Below are 17,219 nucleotides of genomic sequence, written 5' to 3' on the forward strand. Positions count from 1 at the left end.
CTTCTTCCCTCAGGCGGCCCTTCCCCCGCCCTCCGGCGGCCCTTCTTCCCTCAGGCGGGCCCCGCCAGTGGGCGAAGCCTCGGGGGTAGCTACCTAAAAGCCAATTTTAGTCTCTTCTTCGGGGCGCGGGGTCTGAATTGCGCTGCTCTCACGTGTAGCCCGTGTGTCTGCAACGCAGGGGAGGTCGGAGTTCTGCTTCCTAGGCTGTCCGGGAGGGGATTAGGTGGGGAAAAATAAAAGTAAAAAGCCCTATGCAAGTTCACCCCGCTCTTCAGATAAAGGAGGTGGTCTAGCGTCCGTCTGAGGACATAGAGTACCTTCCCCTTCAGGAAGCAGAGTTTGATCCAGTTAAAATAACTGTGCTGTAGTGAGAGCAGCAATGTAAGCATGAAACTCTCCAGAGGTACGGTCTGGTACCCCGTCCCTCTCCTACCTGTCTCTGATGAGCAAAGAGATGCAGACAGACATGCACTTCATCAGTGTGAGTATTCCTGTAGTTCGATTAGCAGAGTTGCTGACGTCTTTGCCCTTCAGTAGGCTCTCATTGCCTTGATTTTTATTCCTGCGCCGTTTGATGACAGGTTTGAGTAGCATTTAGGCATGTAAATGGTTGTTTGTGCCAGGGAGGCTGTTAGGAAGAAGTTGTCTTTGTGGGATGTAGTCAGTCTGCCTGAAGTGGTGGCTGGAGAGCGCACATTGGAGGGGGTGGAAAGCTGTCTGGAGGAGTTGCTTAATTAGAAGATCATACCAGGCTTTGCTGTAAACTGTGGGAAATGGAGAGCTTAGGCTAATGAGCAGCTCCAGTCCTTATTGCATTCCAGTTACTTATTTGCCGTAACTTTATTACAGTAAACTTACTGAACACGTACACATGCAGTGTTGCTGGTTAGTGTGTTTTTCAAAGTGGGACTTCTAATAATACTATAATGTAATTCTGCGATCTCTGGATTATGTTTATATTAATTGCACTTACAGAAACAGTTTTAAGCTCAAACCGAGTATCTCTGAGATAGCTAGAAAATGAATTGCTAGTCCTTACTTATGTGTTCTGGTCCTTGGCTTTATTTAAGTCCTACTTTTACCTTTTGAAAACTCTTTTTTTTTTTTTTTGCATTTGTAAACACAGAGTTTCTCCTGATCTAATGTAAAAGGCTCTTTAAGCATTTCCAGACAACTGGTCTGTGAAGTCTGGCTGCTGTAGGCAGCCAGTGTCTCTGTAGTTGCCAGGAATGAGGAGGAGGAATTTGGAAGCAGCCTGTACAGCACTGGGGTACAGCAGGAAGGCTTAGTCCTGATATTGTCAAAGCTTGCTTGGCTTGCCCTCTAAGAAATGTATAGTAGTCTTTCTCTGCAGCAGCTTAGATTTTTTATTTTTTTTTTTAATTTTTATATATTTTTTAGTAAAGGACGGTGAGATTGAAGGAATATCTCAATTGTACTTTGTGGTTTTCACATTGCTACACCTAATTTAATTATTTATTTCTTTAGAGAATAAACCTCTTGGAATCTTAAAAATATACCCAGCTCGCCCCCCAAACTGCCCTGCTGAAGATGAGTAAGACTTCATGCATTTTATTTACAGACCTTGGGTTTGGTCGATTCCTGTTGAGGGTCCTAATGAGAAGAGTGGAGTGGTGTTTGAAATGTGTTCAGCAGTATTAACATAAAACTGATTCTCACTTAATAGGTATCACAATACTTAAACCTAAGTGGAGCTGAATTACATAAGTTGTTTAATAAAAAAAATAAATCTACATTCTAAGAAAGGGAATGTTCCACAAACAGTCCAGACTTTTGAGTTCTTAACTTCTGAATGTATGACTTAAAAAAACCCTGGTAGTCCTTTAGTGATGTACCTGTAATATCTAAAGTGTTCATTAACAAAATTCTTGTTTCTTCAGTTTACCTTGGGTGGAAATCAGCCCCTGGGCTTGAACCCATAAGTTCTCTTGATCCATTATACAGACTTTAAAGTGTAGTTAAATAATTAACAGCTATCTGTTCCAGCTGCGTGTTTTGTGTTAGAAGTTTGTCCGATATACTCCTTAGATTTTGGTTAGTGCTTTGTTTATTCATTCTGCGAGAGAGATGTTTTGGAAGGTGGCTTGTTCCTGAGGGTAGGTTTCACAATCTCGTCATAAGTCTCTTCTCAGAATCATCTGATTTTTGTTTTTAATTTTGTTTCTCATAGATTTCCAAGATATTTAGGCTGAGGTGGAAGCTTCAGGGTAGTTGGGTTTGAGCTGCAAAGTTGGAACAAAAAGATGGAAAAAAAAATCCCCACAAAGCTCATTTTCTTGGATTCAGTTTTATTCACCCTTTGGCCTGAAAGCTGCTGGGATTGCTTGCAATGCTATACAAGAGAAAATTAATTTTAGTATAATTTCCACATGTATTTATGTGCGCATCAAGACGATTTCATTTTACAGCTGTTGCTCTACGTTCTCGGGGCAAGTTCTTCATGTGGTTCCTTTGCTATAACAACAAGTAAAGTAAACTTTAATGTAGGGCGGTGTGTTATACTATAGTGAATCAGAAGTCGGCCATATGATTGACTTCACTTCTCTTGAAACAGTGACAGTGCGAGTTTCTGAATTTTTATTGTTTATATGTTTTTAAATAGCTGTAGTTACTATGGCAAGCCCCAACTTAATAAGCAATTATTCTTGAACCAAATTAAGTGCCTGTTTACCTAGGGATGCTGCAGAAGCTTGACACAACCCAAGCATGAATGGCCGGTGAAGTGGTTCGGGTGGATCCATCCATGCACTTGGGAATGTGATTCATTTAAACAGTCCTCAGCTTCCATGTGGACGTGCTCTCAGTTAAGTCACACAGAGAGGGAGTAGTAAATATAACAGATTTGGAAACTATGGATAGTTAGAACATATACCTTGTTACAAATGGCCTCTGACAGACCTTATTCTTGCAGGGCATTTTGTTAGTTTTTGGCTACATTGTTATTTGAATATATAACAAATGAAAACCACCTATATTTATCCTTTTTTTTGTGCATGTGTGCAGATCTGACTAGGTAATATGAAAGAAGGACGTTTCCACATTGTGAAATATGATTGTATACCTGCAAAAACTTATTGAGAACTTAGTAATGGTACTTATGTTTTAAGCTACAGACATCAGTTTAGGATTCTTCTTTGCTATACATCTGCCTTTAGAAGCTGACGTTTGTAGGTCTCAGGGGTACGCTTTGCTGTGTAATACTGATAAGTGAGAGTGTGTATTGATTTGCTTGGTTTAAGTGTAATTCCATTAATCCACATCACCTGCCTTTCTAGTGGTAAAATTAATGTATGATGCATTGATGAGACTTGCTACAGGAAGGTAGAGGGTGCAAAACAGCAGATAATCTTTCTATCTCTTAGCACCAAAATGTTGTAACTCATATTTTGGGTAGCTCCTTATCTCTGGTAAACACATTGGCAAAAAACCTCTGAAGCTTGTTTTCTTCATAGGACTTAAAAGATTTTCTCTGTGTCAATATGTACTGTTTGTTCTCTACCTCTATTATGTCTATAAATTCATAAATGTGTGTGTTGTGGAAAAAAATCCTGTCTTCAGTGTTTTGGGGGGAAAACTGGCAGTCTTGGACTTCTAACTGTAAAAAGTAGGGTTGTGGTAAAGGTGGGTATGGTAGAAATAATTGTCACACACTTGCCACCTCAGTAGAAGCCCTGTTCCCCTCAGGCCGACCGTCAGCAGGACAGCAAGTGAATTTATAGCTGTGTAACCTTTCTAGAGAAACTGTTGTGGGAGAGGTGATTTAAGGTGGTGGGTGGCAGAGTTGAGGTCAGATCTGGCTGGGGGTGCTGGGGAGGGAGCCCAGCTCTCCAAGCCTTCCCAGTTGGGAGGTGGATGTCCCTGCTCCCGGGGAGAGCTAGGAGCAGCACTTGTGCCCTGCTGCCATATCCCTTCCCCACATCTTCTGTAGCTGTTTCATTCTGCCAGACCTCTGCTTCTGCTGGCAGGGACCCAGTGGGGCATCGATCTCATGCCCTGGTGAGGCACTGAGCTCACAGAGGGCTTTCGGGGTGGAAGACCCTTTGTAGCTAAATGAGCGGCTTGCTGGGCACTCCCTGTGTGGAACTTACCCAGCTGTGGTCTGCCAGGTGTGGATTTGCAGCTCTCCGAGTCGTGCCATGAGGCCCCTGTCAAACACTTCTCGGTAACCGGAGAGAAGTAAAGGTGAACATGGTGGTACAAGGAGCTTTTGGAGGTGCTTACTTTATGCACTACAGGTATACAGGAGATTTGTTTCCAGGGTTTAGATGAAAATATGGTAGTGCTGTTTGTCACTTTAAAATACTTTAATTCTGATAGGGACATGAACACTTTGTTGGCAGGAAATAAAAATGCTGTAGACCTGAACTTGATTTATAGTCTTCTTTCAGTATAGCTCTAATTATTTTAAGTGAGTTCACTGACATATATTAAATCAATAAGGAGAGTACACTGAATTATAGATTCCGAATGTAAAGTTCAAGTGAACTGTTGTAACACATTTCTCAAGATAGATGTGGATGCTTCTCAGGTGATATCAGAAGTAAAGCTTTTGATGAATTTTCACTGAAACTGCATATTTTCATGTATTGTATAAAAATGAATGTTAGAGATGATGAGCTCTTTAGAGGAAAAAGAAAGCTTAAGAAACTAGAAGCTATTTGCTTATTTCTGTTTTTTCCTCCACCATGTCCTGCAGTATTTCCTTAATTTTTTAAGAGAACTATTAAATTATGACTTGCTTTTTGTCCGATTCTCCCCCTCCTCCCTGAAATGCACAGTGGTACACTTTTTTTAACAGCTTCTGAAGCCTGTTTTTTTTAAAATACTGTAATTTTGCAAATTGTACTGTATTGGATATTTAGTAAAAAGCTACTTTTAGGCATGAATAATACAAATTTGCCTAAAGTATCTTCCAACTTATTTTTCAGATAAAGCAGTGTAATTTTTTTTTTGATTAAATGAATGTTGATAGGGTTGTATTGTTGATTTACTAAGTACTTACAGGTAGAGGGAAGGAGTGGGAATGACAGCACACAGCCTCTGTTTTAAAGAGTCATTGTTACTGAAGCCTTTCTTCACTCATTAAAATAAGGCAGGGCTGAAGCCAGAGCTTCAGCTGCACGTTTGCACTGAAAAGACCCGCTGGATATAATTAATGCCTGTCATGTCATCGGGGGGCATATGCTGTAAGACAGAGCTGGATGCATCATGCAAAAGCGCTGCAGAAGGGAGTCTTGGGGGGCTGCCCCTCCCTGGGCAGCTGTCCCCAGCAGTGCTGCGGTCCCCGCAGGCAGGGGCTGCTGCCGGGTGGGCTCCACCAAGAAGCGGTAAGGCTGACCCTGGAGCAACCATGTCTGGAACTGGGCTCAGGAAGAGAGTGCTATACTCCCCTCCCCTGAGAAAACAATGTTTTCTTCTTTATTTCTCCCCAGTCTTGTGAAATGAAAGTACAGTTCAAGAACTCATGTGCCTAAATTAACAGTTTGTCTAAGGCTGAGGGGTTGTATTGTTGCTTAGATTGAAATCTAAAGACTCTAAACTTGTCTTTCTCTTGATCTTTGTGGCTCATCTCCCTCACCTGTAACATGACAGACTGCTGCTCAGCCCACCATCCACTGCTCCTTTCAGCATATGCACACAGGTGTGCCCTTTTCGATTAAACTAAGAGCAGTCCCTCCACAAAGGACAACCAGCCAAACCCGTGTTGAATAGGCATAAGCATGAGCAATCTGTGACGGTAGTCCTTCTGCAGGATGAAAGGTGTTGTGTCTGAGCGACACCAGGCTAACTCCATGTGCACATGCTGTCTCCTCTCTGGGGTGGTTATTGCTCTTGCTGCTTCCTTCCTCGTTCTTGCAGAATCCTTCCACCGGGAATCTTATCTTTGCTAAGAAATGAGAGAGCTTTTCGCAACTGCTGAACATGCCATAAGCACTGTGCTTTAGTGCTTACCTTCTGTGCTAAGCTTTATTCTTGCCCAAAGCAATGCTGTTCAGTATTGCTTCCTAACACACCCATGCAGCAGCAGGAAGATTCAGAAACAGAAGCATGGAAGAAATGCGCATTGAGGACAGCTGCAGGAGATAACAGCAGCAGCGCAGCAAAATGGCCAAAGCAGCAAAACAAGAAGATTAAACAACAGCAGAGGGGAGGAGTGAACTGAGGAAAAGTGTGAAAGGAGTGAGAGGAAAAGAACATGAAAAAGAGAAGGGGAGTGAGTGAGTCAAGAAGCAATAAGAACTGAAGGACAAGCAAAGTGTAAGTTGCAGCTAGTGCAACTCAAAGATATAATATCAGGGAGCATTAATGGGGTGAGACAAATGTAGCAAACAGATCTCAGCACACCTAACCTAGAATGAGACAACAGTTAAATCTTTAACTTCATTCCAGCCTGAAGTGAGGCCAAATATTGCAGAAGAGTTTTTAATATGTACCTAAGTTTAAGATTAATACATTTTTCCCATGTTCACTTGGAACTAACTCAGCTCTATAAGAGTTAATTAGTAAATCAGCACAACCCCCCTCAGCCATCTAGCCCCACCAATAGCAGTTTTTAAATTTTATATTGGCAACTTAGATTTTGGGCTTCAGGCTTAGGTACCCAGATAAAACAAACCAAGCAAAACCCATCTGTGAATTCTTGTAGCACAAGTGCCATTGCAGAGAGGGTTGTATGCTGCAGACCAAGCTGCAGTGACAGGCCTTCCCTCCTTGCTTGCATGCATGGGATGCCTTTGGAGCAAACTTTACAGGGTAAGGCTTCTCCCATATCATCATAATGGATTCTCAAATAAAACGAGTGGGGATGAGCAGAATCAGTTTCCCATTTTGAAAGCGTGTGCATAACACTGCACTTGAGATCCATGCATGGGGATAGCATATGACCTTATGTTTTATCATCAGGAAGTTGCATCTCTCCTCCAAAGCTTCAAGGTGTGGAATGGTACTGCAGTTGCATAGTACTAGCCAGGCTGCCTATCAAAATACCTGGTGATTACTTGCTGCATTGTCCACTGCAGGTGCTGCTGCTGTAAAATTAGTATGTGCTCATCCATGTGCTACTGCTGGCTGCTAACACTGCAGGAAAAGATAAACCCACTCCTGTGCTAACTTGCTAGCAAGAATATGGTGACTCCAGCCTTGTGCTATGATATGGGAGTGCTAGGGTTACACGATATTCTCTAATTGTGGAAGAGTTTTCTTATTGATGCTTTAGAAGAGAGTAGCTAGTAGACCTGCACCTGGTGCCAGGCATCAAGAAAGGTGATTCTGTCCTACCTTGGCTCACCAGTCTTGATGTAGGCTTTGTCCAAAGAGCCTGAGAGTTCCCATTCATAACCTGTTGTGACAATAGTAGAATGTCAGGCCTTCCTGTCATTGGAAATGCGTTTGAATTCGTCCAGGACATTGGAAGAGAATGCCTATAGTTGCTTGACAAGCATGACTGATTGTCATCTGAGTGCTGGTGGTCAGTGTGTCAGCGAGCCATTTCAGCTACATGACAGCATCATTAGCAGCAGTGTCCTCCTGACCTTCATTATCTCGTGGGAGGGAGGGAGGAAGGAACAGTACGGAGTCATGAAAGCATGGCTTTTAGGTTGCATTAGTGGTGCTGCTGTTGGTTACTGAAGTAGCTGATAATGCACAGAATTTGTTTTTTGAGGTGATAAAACAGGTGTATCACTGAATGCTTGAAGCTTGGTTGCACAGTTATAGCATAGGTATTGCTTGTGTAAAGAGATGGGGATTGCTTGTTGTGATGTTTCCCTGCAGCAGACAGAAACTGGACAGGTAGCAATGTAGGCTGCCTTAATGAAGAAGGTTGCCTGAAAAATTCACACACGACTGAACACAAAGAGCTTTTAGTTTGGGAAGTTCAGATTTTCTAAAAAAAAAAATATATATATATATATATATATGTAATTTCTGTGCTTTAGCCTTACATTTTACCCCAAATCTGTGGCTGCTTTTGGAAGCCTGCTTCCCCCCCTGCACCCCTCCAATGGCAGGGCAAAGCAGTTAATGTAAGCCACACCGCCCTGTAGGAGTCTAATACTAAATTAATTGTTTCCATTATGTGGCCATTCTTCTGGGACTTGCTATGGTGCTGGGATGGGATAATTCAGTGCTGGAACTTTTGTTTTCTCTTTTACACCTCTTGAGCCTTTTTTTATTCCAATCACAGATGTATTTTTGAAAGCTTAACAGTATGTCAAATCTGTTGCACAAAAGACTGTCAGCTGCTATTTGCTTTCTCTTCTGTCTTTTACTTTAATCAGGCAGGCCAGTAAATGATGTGAAAGGCATTTTTCTTTGCTCCTTCAGCTTATGCAAATGTGTTGCTTAGGAACGAACAGGAGCTCCAGTCCCGAAAGGAACATCTTACACTGATCCCCTTGGCAAAAAGGCGGATTGTGCCGACCAGAGTGCAGAAAAAGAGCATTCAAACGGAGAAGATCCAGCACATTGCTGTTCTCTGAAGTACTTTAGTTATCAGTCTGTTAAAATGTTTTCTGCTTAGTCTGAATTGATAGGTATGCAGTTGAATAGCTGAGGCTTTTGAAGTTTAATTAAAATAGAACTAAAACGGAATTTTTGAGAGACATCTTGGAGGCTTGAAAGAAAAGTGAATATTATAGTAATCACTGTGCTGTTCTTGGAAGAGAAAATCCATTCCTTTTGTTAGCTCTTCCCTTCACAAGGGCTTTTTGTGATCAGGGTCTCACAGTTTAACCGGAGTAGGAACATTACACAGAATACTGAATCAAATTTTCCTCATAGAAAAATGATTTAATTGATTTTCTGCAAGCCAGTAACATAGAAGAATGACACAGTGGAACAGAAGAAACCTGAAAATGTTGTGTTGCTATAGGAATAAAACTTGAACTTATGCTGCTGTGCAGACCAAGCCTATTCCTGGGGGAATGTTGTCATTAGTTCCCATGGAGTTCAGTGAGATAGGTCCTATAGACCCTGGTTCAGCAGGCTGTTCAATCATCTTTTTAAATTTATCTCTATTTTAACTTCTTTCCTTCTGTGCATGGACTGTGGGATGCCTTTGTGCCTCCTTTTTGAAGGATACGCTTCTTTTCTCCCTCTTTAACTGTTGTACATAGAATTTTCCTGATTTTCATCATGGTATTCTGTCCTGTAAAGTAGGGTAAGCTTTGCCTTATTTATTTATTTATGTATTTATTTATTTGTGCATGTTTTAAAAAGTCAAAACAACTCATGTGGATACATATTTCAATTCATGGTTTGCATGGCAATTTTAATCTTCAGTATCCATGCCAGGCTTGAGATTTTGTTTTAATTTAAGATTCAAAGATGCTTTTGCAGGCTTAGGAAAAAAGAGAGGCAATGTCAAAGGAAGTGCTGTTTAAAGTGCAGACAGACTTCCTCTTTATCTTATTTTGAGCCTGGGAACATGTACAAGCACTTGGAGGTCAAATGTGTCTGTTTAAAAGCAAAATGAAAAAATGTGTCCAGTGAACTGCAAAAAGGCACGGGGCAACCCTTTTCCAACACCTGTTTTCAGTCAAATGAAACAGTGTTCTCATCTGCAAAGTCATAAAATATTCTGTAATCCAGCAATTTTTTGTTAGTTAATTTAATTATCTCACTCTTTGGCATGATCTTTCTCCATTTTTTTGGATATGAAATAATTTTTTCCACTTACAAATTCCAGTGTTTTGAGGTCTTTTTGTGTTATGTAGAGCATGGTCTTACCAAAACCAATTCCCTGAACATCCCCAAACACTTCTGCTTCCTTGGGCTGTATTCTCACACTAATATTTGCATGTGTTTTATTGGTGTTGGATGTACACTAGTTTCAAGAGTTACGTGGTACAGGGTGCAACTGTGGCCCATTCTGTGCAGCAGAGGTGGGCTGTGCTGCAGCATCTCTTCTTGCCCCACTTGTGCAATTGCGCTAGCACGTTGCTGAACATACTGTGGTAACTTCTCCCGCAGTGGAGAGAGAGAAAGAAACTGTGCTCGAGCGGGTCAGGCTTTGCTGATCCCAGCTCAGAGCGTGGCGTGTGGCCCCTGGCTGCCAGCTGCAGCCCAGAACTGCTGATCCAGCCTTTTGTGACCGGGGGCCCCAGCCCCTCCTCTTGAGCAGTGGGAACTTGTCCTGCAGTTATGGTGGCCATAGGATATGTTTTTCCTAAACTGTTTCAGGCTGTTTGAAGTGTAACCATCTGCATTTTGAGTGGCTCCATGCTTCTTTTAAACTTCAGGTTTTCTTGGAGCTTGTGGTTAAACAACTGAAAATATAAGCTTTGGAGAATTTCTTAATTTTGTTTTTTTGGGATGTGTATTTAAGATACTGGTGTCAGAGAATGGTGAAGTAAATGAGTCCCTGTGATTTGACCCATAGGGTTTGTAAAAATGAAGAATTTATGATAATTTCAGTGCTTAGCCCTCTCTTTTGCACCTGAATGGTGACTTTGTTTTATGCTTTCTTCCCGGAAAAGCACTTGCACTCTTGTGTTTCCCTGTGCCCTGTTGCTTTTCGTTAATTACCATGGGAGGTTAGCCAGCGGGCTGCTTCTCTGACTCTTCTCACCCTGAGATTCAGCATGGCTTAACTCTTTGCCCATTTAGCTCTTCCCGCCTGCCTGGCCAAGTGTGGCTGGAGGTGGTGGGGTGTGTGTTTAGGGCAGGGAGGGAGGGGGTCTGTCAAGAGAAAAAGCAGCAGTAGGTGGGCTGCTCTGAAGAGGCTAGGACCTTAGGAGGGGTTTGCTCTGCTGTCGCTGCCGTGGGGACAGCCTAGGCAGCTGGTGGTTCCTTCAGGAGCAGATGGGACGTGCCTCGTTTTTCAGCACCCATTTTCAGAGTCCATCCGAAAAGTGGGATGAACGAGTGGAGGAAAGTAATCTCATCCACCACTTTTTCATCTACCGCTACTAGCTTACTGCAGCCCTTCATGCCAGGGCAGCTTGAGGACCCAACTGAACCCAGCTGAGCAAAGACACTTGTTTTACTCTCAGACTGCTGGGGACATTCTGGTAATTCAGCTGAAGTTAAGCTGAAAAAAGCGCAGACCCTTAACGTTTTCTCTTTCATACTTCTTTTTTTTTTTTTTTTTTAAATTGGAGGTTAATGGTAAAAGGAAATCATCTTCCATGAGCAGCTGAGCTGTTGCCTAAATGAGATGAGCCTTTGCTCACCTTGTCAGCTTGAGTGCCCCGAGCAATAAGGTTGGCTGCCGTGCCTCCATGGGTGGTATCAGTGCTGGGGAGGGGTTCCCTCTCCGTGCATTGCCTCCTCACTCCTCAGATCTCTCACTTGCCGTGCTATCAGCTAACCCCTCCTTTTGTTTTCATGGAAGTTTACCTTCCAGGGCAAGAGATGAGCATGTGATAGCAATAGACCCGGTTATGTCCATCGCCTGATCTTTCCGGTATGCAGCAGTATGGCAAAAGATGTGCTGTAAGGAGCTGACAGCAAAAAACACCTGGAAATTGTCACTGCGTCCAGATCATTACCTGCTGCAATCCACCATGTTTCATGTGGGAAGACTGCTGGCTTACCACTTGGATGGTTGTGTGAAGATAAATCCTTAAAAATTTCAAGGTGAGGGTGCTCAGGTGTTCCCAAGGTACCAAATCTTTGAGTGATGCAAAGTAAAAAAAACACCTGTCAGCTATGGGATTTAGGTTTTAATTATTTTTGTTTATTTGAGGGAAGTTTAATGTTGTTAGTCCTTTTTCCAAAAAGGAGAGCAAGGATTGACACAAAGTGAATGCCTCTGTGTAATAGTTCAAATTAGTGTCTTCTGAAGAAAAGTTGCTCTTGCTGTAGCTTTATACTCTATAGTTTGGGTTTTTTTAACCAAAGGGCTGACTTATACTATTTATCTGTTATCTGTGGGAATGGTCACTTGAAAATCTTAGTCCAGGGGATAATGCCAGTTTGCAATTAATTTAAATGGCATATGTGCTTTCACCTCTCCAAGGAGTTACTTCCCGTTCTTTCCCTCTATATTTTCAGGATACTCAATATACTTTTTGGTTTTTAAAATGTTTTGTGATGACATGGTACCACCCTCATCATCTCCTCTGATCTCATCTGACACAGCCATAGCATTTCATCTGATAATTTTTGTAGTGAAGGGCTTTATTTTTCATCTGTAAGTAGATATTGCTCAGACCAGTTATTTGAGGTTGAACTTTTTACATTGGGAATCAATGTCTTTTTAAAGCTTAGTGGGATAGATTCTTAAGGCCATTAGAGGCCGTTCCTGGGGAAGTCTTGGCCAAATGATTGTGGCAGAGGCTAAAGAGGAACTGTGTGGTAATTTCTGTATTTATAACAAGTTCTCAAGAAACCTACGGTTACCTAAGTTCATTTGCTTTACCTGTTTGGTTTTTTTAACTTAATTACTAGCTACATCTGTTGAATTGTGTGTGCTGTTGCTTGACAAGTTTAAGAACTATCTCGTATCATCAAGCATCGTTTTCCTGTTTTAACTATTTATAGAGTTGAGCGCCGGAGTTGTCTTTTGATCTTCTCTTTGGTAAATAATCTGACCTGCTTTAGTCTGTCACTGGAAGAAATCTTTAAAATTCAAAGTTGTTTGTTTTTTTTTTTTTATAACTACTTAACTCCCTGGAATTTGGGGGAGTTTTTTTAACTTTGAGCTTGAGAGCTGAATAGTATGATAACAGGCCTCTCTCACAGTGATTCTGAAGTTAATGCTCTCTACTCTCTGCTTTCTCAGACCTTACCTTCTGGTTTTTTATTATTTCTTCTGGTCACTTTTCTATTTTTTTTGTCCAAAAGACTTTTCCCCATGATTTGCTCCTGTTCGTATTTTTTTTCCAAATAATCTGACGCCTGAGGAGGCCTAAAGGAGAAAGGTTGAGAGATACACGCTTGGCATTTTCTGACATGCTTGGAATTAAAAATGTAGATCTTTTGCAAAGACTTCAACATTATTCTGTAAGGATGGTGATGTGGAAATGGTGTCTTTATTAGGATCGACACTCATCTTCTCTAAATACCAGAGCAATGTTGTGTGCAGGTCACTGCATACCATGCAGTTGCATGGCTGTGAACAACAGTACAGAATTATGAATTTTAAAAAAGACTGGTGAATCTTTTGTCTGAATATGTTTCAGAAATAAGCCAGCTCTGAAGTTAAATCAAAATGTAAACAATGCTAAAGTGACTTCAAGGTCTGGTGCCTTTTTTTGTTTTGTTTTTCTTGTGGACAAAAAGCGACACAGGCAGCTCAGTAAGCTTCTCTGCAGCACAAGCTTTTCTGAGCAGGTCAGGCCCAGCCAGTGCTCATCTCCTTCAAGACTGAAGAAAAAGAAAAATATCTTAATTTAAGCTAGTCAGTGGCCTTGCACTAACTTACCCAGTTTCCCTAAAACCCCTGTGATTGACACCTCTGGTCCTTGGACGCAGTGGGACTTGGCACTGTAAGGCTGAAACTTGTCTGTGCATGAGACAGGGATTTTCTTGCTTTGAAATCCAGAAAAGGGAGCTGAAATCAGCACAGATGCTGCTGTTTCCTGCTTAGAAAGCTGGGTGTGCTCATTAGACACCAAAATTTAGCAAAACAGCTTGCTGGCATATGTGATTCTCTGTGTGATTATCTGATGTCAGATAATTAATGGGTTTTAATTAAGTTGTGTACGTCCAAGAAAATGTGTTCTTGGAGTGCATTTTGACTTTACTGCTATAATGATGGGTCGTGATACAAAGATAACAAAAGAAAAAGAGGATTATTTTAGAAGTAATTCTTACATGTCTTCTACCTGAGAAAAACCATCTGGAAAACCCTGGAAAAAGGTACAAAGCTGAAAACACATCATCACAGGAATTTAGTAAGAAAATAATTCTCACAGTTTGGGTAAATTTACTAGTATAACTATCATTATCAGTATAACTACAGCGTTTTAATCTGTTCTCATTTAGGTAAACTCCTAATCAGACTGTGGCTTCTGAATTTCTTCAGTCAGTCTTTGAAGTTTCTTATGTTCTCTGCCAAAAGGGAGTCTGTTAAAATATTAGTGCTCCTGCCCAGTAATTTCACCTGTAACAACTCATGGTGACTGACTCTTAAGGAGGCAAATCTATCCAATTTTGTGTCTTGGGAATTTTAGTTTTCTTAAATTACTTTTTCTGAGACATAGTGGGGGAAAAAATTCTGGTTTTGCCAGCCCTCTGTCGCTGTACATTAGAAATAGCCTTTGTCTTCTGGAGCTGTTTTATTAACAGCAGCAGCGAAAAAGAAAGGGGAAAAAACCCAAACTTCAAGGAAATCTTTTCTGTCCTGGTCTCAGGGCTTCCACATCAGGCGAGGAGGTGGCAAGGACCGTGTGGTGGTGTCACCTGGCTGTGGGAGGTTGTCTCCTGGCTAAGATGGCATGAGTGTGGCTGAGCTCTGGCTGTCCCCACACCACTGCTGTTGTCAAATCTCTGCTGCTCGCTTCTCGGGGGCCGAGGGGAAGCGCAAATCATGCCCTCGCAACGTTTGCAAACGTGCCAAAGCTCGGCAGGAAGGGGCTGCTTCCTCTCTCATGTCTTGCTAGGTACCAGAGTAAAAAGCTGAACGGGAACGTTGAACTTGGCCAACGAAACACCAGGCATGTGGATACCTTTACCCTTTGGCAAAATTACAAACCAGAGCTGTCAGTGAGTGACCTTAAAAGAAGGCGGCTTTTGTAACAGTCTGCACCCGATTACTTATGTTTTCCTGGTTCAAAAAATGCTGATCTGTCTTAGGGAAATCATGCCGAAGGGCTTGGAAAAATGTGCCTTCCTGTATTCCTCTTCACAGCCCAGAGGGCAGCAGGAAGCTTTTGTTTCTGAGCTTGTGCCTCTGGCCTGCTAATGGGGGTTTCCCAGACATGTGCTATTAAATAGGTGGCAGTGTGAGATGGGACATTGGTTTTGCTTATGCTTTGGTTTCTATTTTTAAATTATTTTCCCAGTATTAAAAAAAAATCCAGATAGTCTAATGTCTGATAGTCTGAACATAGAAAGCTGATGCTGGAGGATAACCCCTGTGCAATTGTAAATATTGAGGCCAGAAGTGTGCAGGCGTGCTTTCTGAACTAGCACGTATGGGGATTAAGAGCCATATCTTCAGAATATTTCCTTGTAGTGCTGAGGAAATGGAAGTCAGGAGCCTGGCTTTTATGAATGCCTGGCTTTCTCCTGTGGCAGGGACCTGAGTCATCAACGGACCATGTTTTGGGAGGAGAAGGAAGATGTGTGCATTGGGGAGAGGGTGTTGATACTTTTCTTGCACTTAGTGACAGCTCCCCTTTACGTGGATAAGAGCAGTAATTTTTGGTGTGGAATGGGCAGCCATTTTTCACCATGGTTTTTGGAGCACAGGTGGAGCAGTTTTTTGTAGCAGACCCCTGTTGTGCTTGCTTGGAGCCTGCAGTTTGTGGCTGTTTGCCTGTCCTGCGGTGCAGTGGAGGAGAGGGCCATGGGCCCATTGGTGCCACCACCATCTCGGAGCAGCTGCACGGCCAGGGCTTTCTGCTTTGATAGAGAGGCTGAGAGGAGGAAGAGTTTCAAGCTGGAAGGAGCCTTTCAGTTAAACTAAGCTATGTAAAGTGTTGCTTTGTTTTCTTTTTTAGCTAAAGCTTGATCTAGAGGTACTCAGACCAAAAATGAAAATACTGTTTATTTGAAATGCTCCGACTTCTTGGCAACTCTCTTCCGTTTCCTCTAGGGTAAAACTGTTGACAGTCTGACCTCCTCACAGGACTTTTGCCTAGACGTGGAATTTTTTTGGCGTTTGTTTATTTATCGAAGGGAGGACGCTGTGGCTTTTGCCGGTCTCTAATTTGAGAATAACTGTGGTTCTTGTAAAGGAGCTTGAGCTGGGTGTAGGTAGGTGTTGGGCAAGCATCCTGGTGCAGGTCTGCCAGCCGGCACTCCTGTCCGTCCAGTCCTTCCTCGTTTTTTGGCAGGGATCACAAATTGCACAATATAGGCATTTGTTTATTTATTTATTTTAACAAAACCTCATACACTCAGGCTTGAAGCAAGGTTGGGGCTGGGGTTTCAAGAAGCAGAAGGCCTGTGGACCTTTCTGACGGTGCTTGTTTAAAGTTGTCGGCAAGCTCTCTCTGTACGTGGTGTGTTAGCTTTGTGGCGATGGCTTGGGACGCAGGGTTGGTCTCTGAAGGAAGACAGGTAATCACTTCTGGCTGCTTCCTTCCCTTTGCTTTGGCTTTTGGTTTTTTGGTGTCAGCTGAGCCTTTCCTTGGAGGTAAAGCTGTTGTTTCTGTGGGGCTTTCCACAGGAAACCATAATTAGGTAAGAGAAAGTGAGGAGGTTTTTCTGCCAGGCCACTAAAAGTGCAGCAAGTGGGGGGATTGCCAACCCATCCTGGCTCTCTCACGGTGAGCTTTCGGCAAATCTGTGGCGAGATCTGCCCATTTCCCCTGCCTGTGGGGATGGCAGGTCTCCACGGGGGTGACACATGCCAGGCAGAGCCCTGTTCCTCCGGGGTGCAGGCGCTTGTGCTTCAGGGGATGTTCCTGTCCTCCTGGAGAGAGCGAAGGGCAGCCCTCAGACCCTTCACAGTAGGTGCATGGTTTTGCTCTTCTAAGTGGGGGGAAATAACCTGCAAAGCCCTATGGAATAAAAGAGACAGCTTGATTAGAGGTGTTATCTTAAAAATGAGGAATTCTTTACTCCACCTAGGAGGATGAGTAGATCATTATACAAAGTGGATGATTGAGTTGTTCCACCCTACACTTTCTTCCTAAAATTTCTTCTCGTAATTGTTTTTGGTTCAAACCCCTATACAGTGGCAGCAGTTGAGGGTGTATGGAGATGGCCATGATCCTGAGGAGTTTTGTGCCTCTCTATCACTAATCACTCAAAGCAGATCTGGATGTCCTAGGACATGAAACACTGGAGACTGCTGGCACCTTTTGACAGCCAGGTCTCCTGAAGATGGACTGGTAGTATCTGTGCATAAGGGTTTGAAGACTTGTTGGCTCAAAACTGAAACCTTACAGGAAAGTTTTAGACCTCTGCTTGTTACAGGATTTTTCTGTGTTTATTGTAACTGAAGCAGACCGTAGAATAACTTTCCTTCTAGCTTAACCAGAGAAGGGTACATAGTAGTCTTCCTTTCTTTACTGTTCATTAGAGGTCATCCTTTCCTCTATTTTGTGTGTATTTCTGGTGTGCAGCCTTGGCGAAGAGAA

At 42.5% G+C, this 17,219-nt stretch overlaps 1 protein-coding gene across 2 annotated transcripts in view; it reads left to right on the top strand.

Annotated features, from left to right (window-relative positions):
* Window positions 1-17,219, top strand: part of CYFIP1 (cytoplasmic FMR1 interacting protein 1) — an 89,017-nt gene that overhangs the window by 9,810 nt on the left and 61,988 nt on the right. The window lies entirely within an intron of this gene.

The sequence above is a fragment of the Haliaeetus leucocephalus genome, unplaced genomic scaffold (assembly GCF_000737465.1).
Source record: "Haliaeetus leucocephalus isolate CR32 unplaced genomic scaffold, Haliaeetus_leucocephalus-4.0 Scaffold712, whole genome shotgun sequence".
In the NCBI taxonomy this organism is placed as follows: domain Eukaryota; kingdom Metazoa; phylum Chordata; class Aves; order Accipitriformes; family Accipitridae; genus Haliaeetus; species Haliaeetus leucocephalus.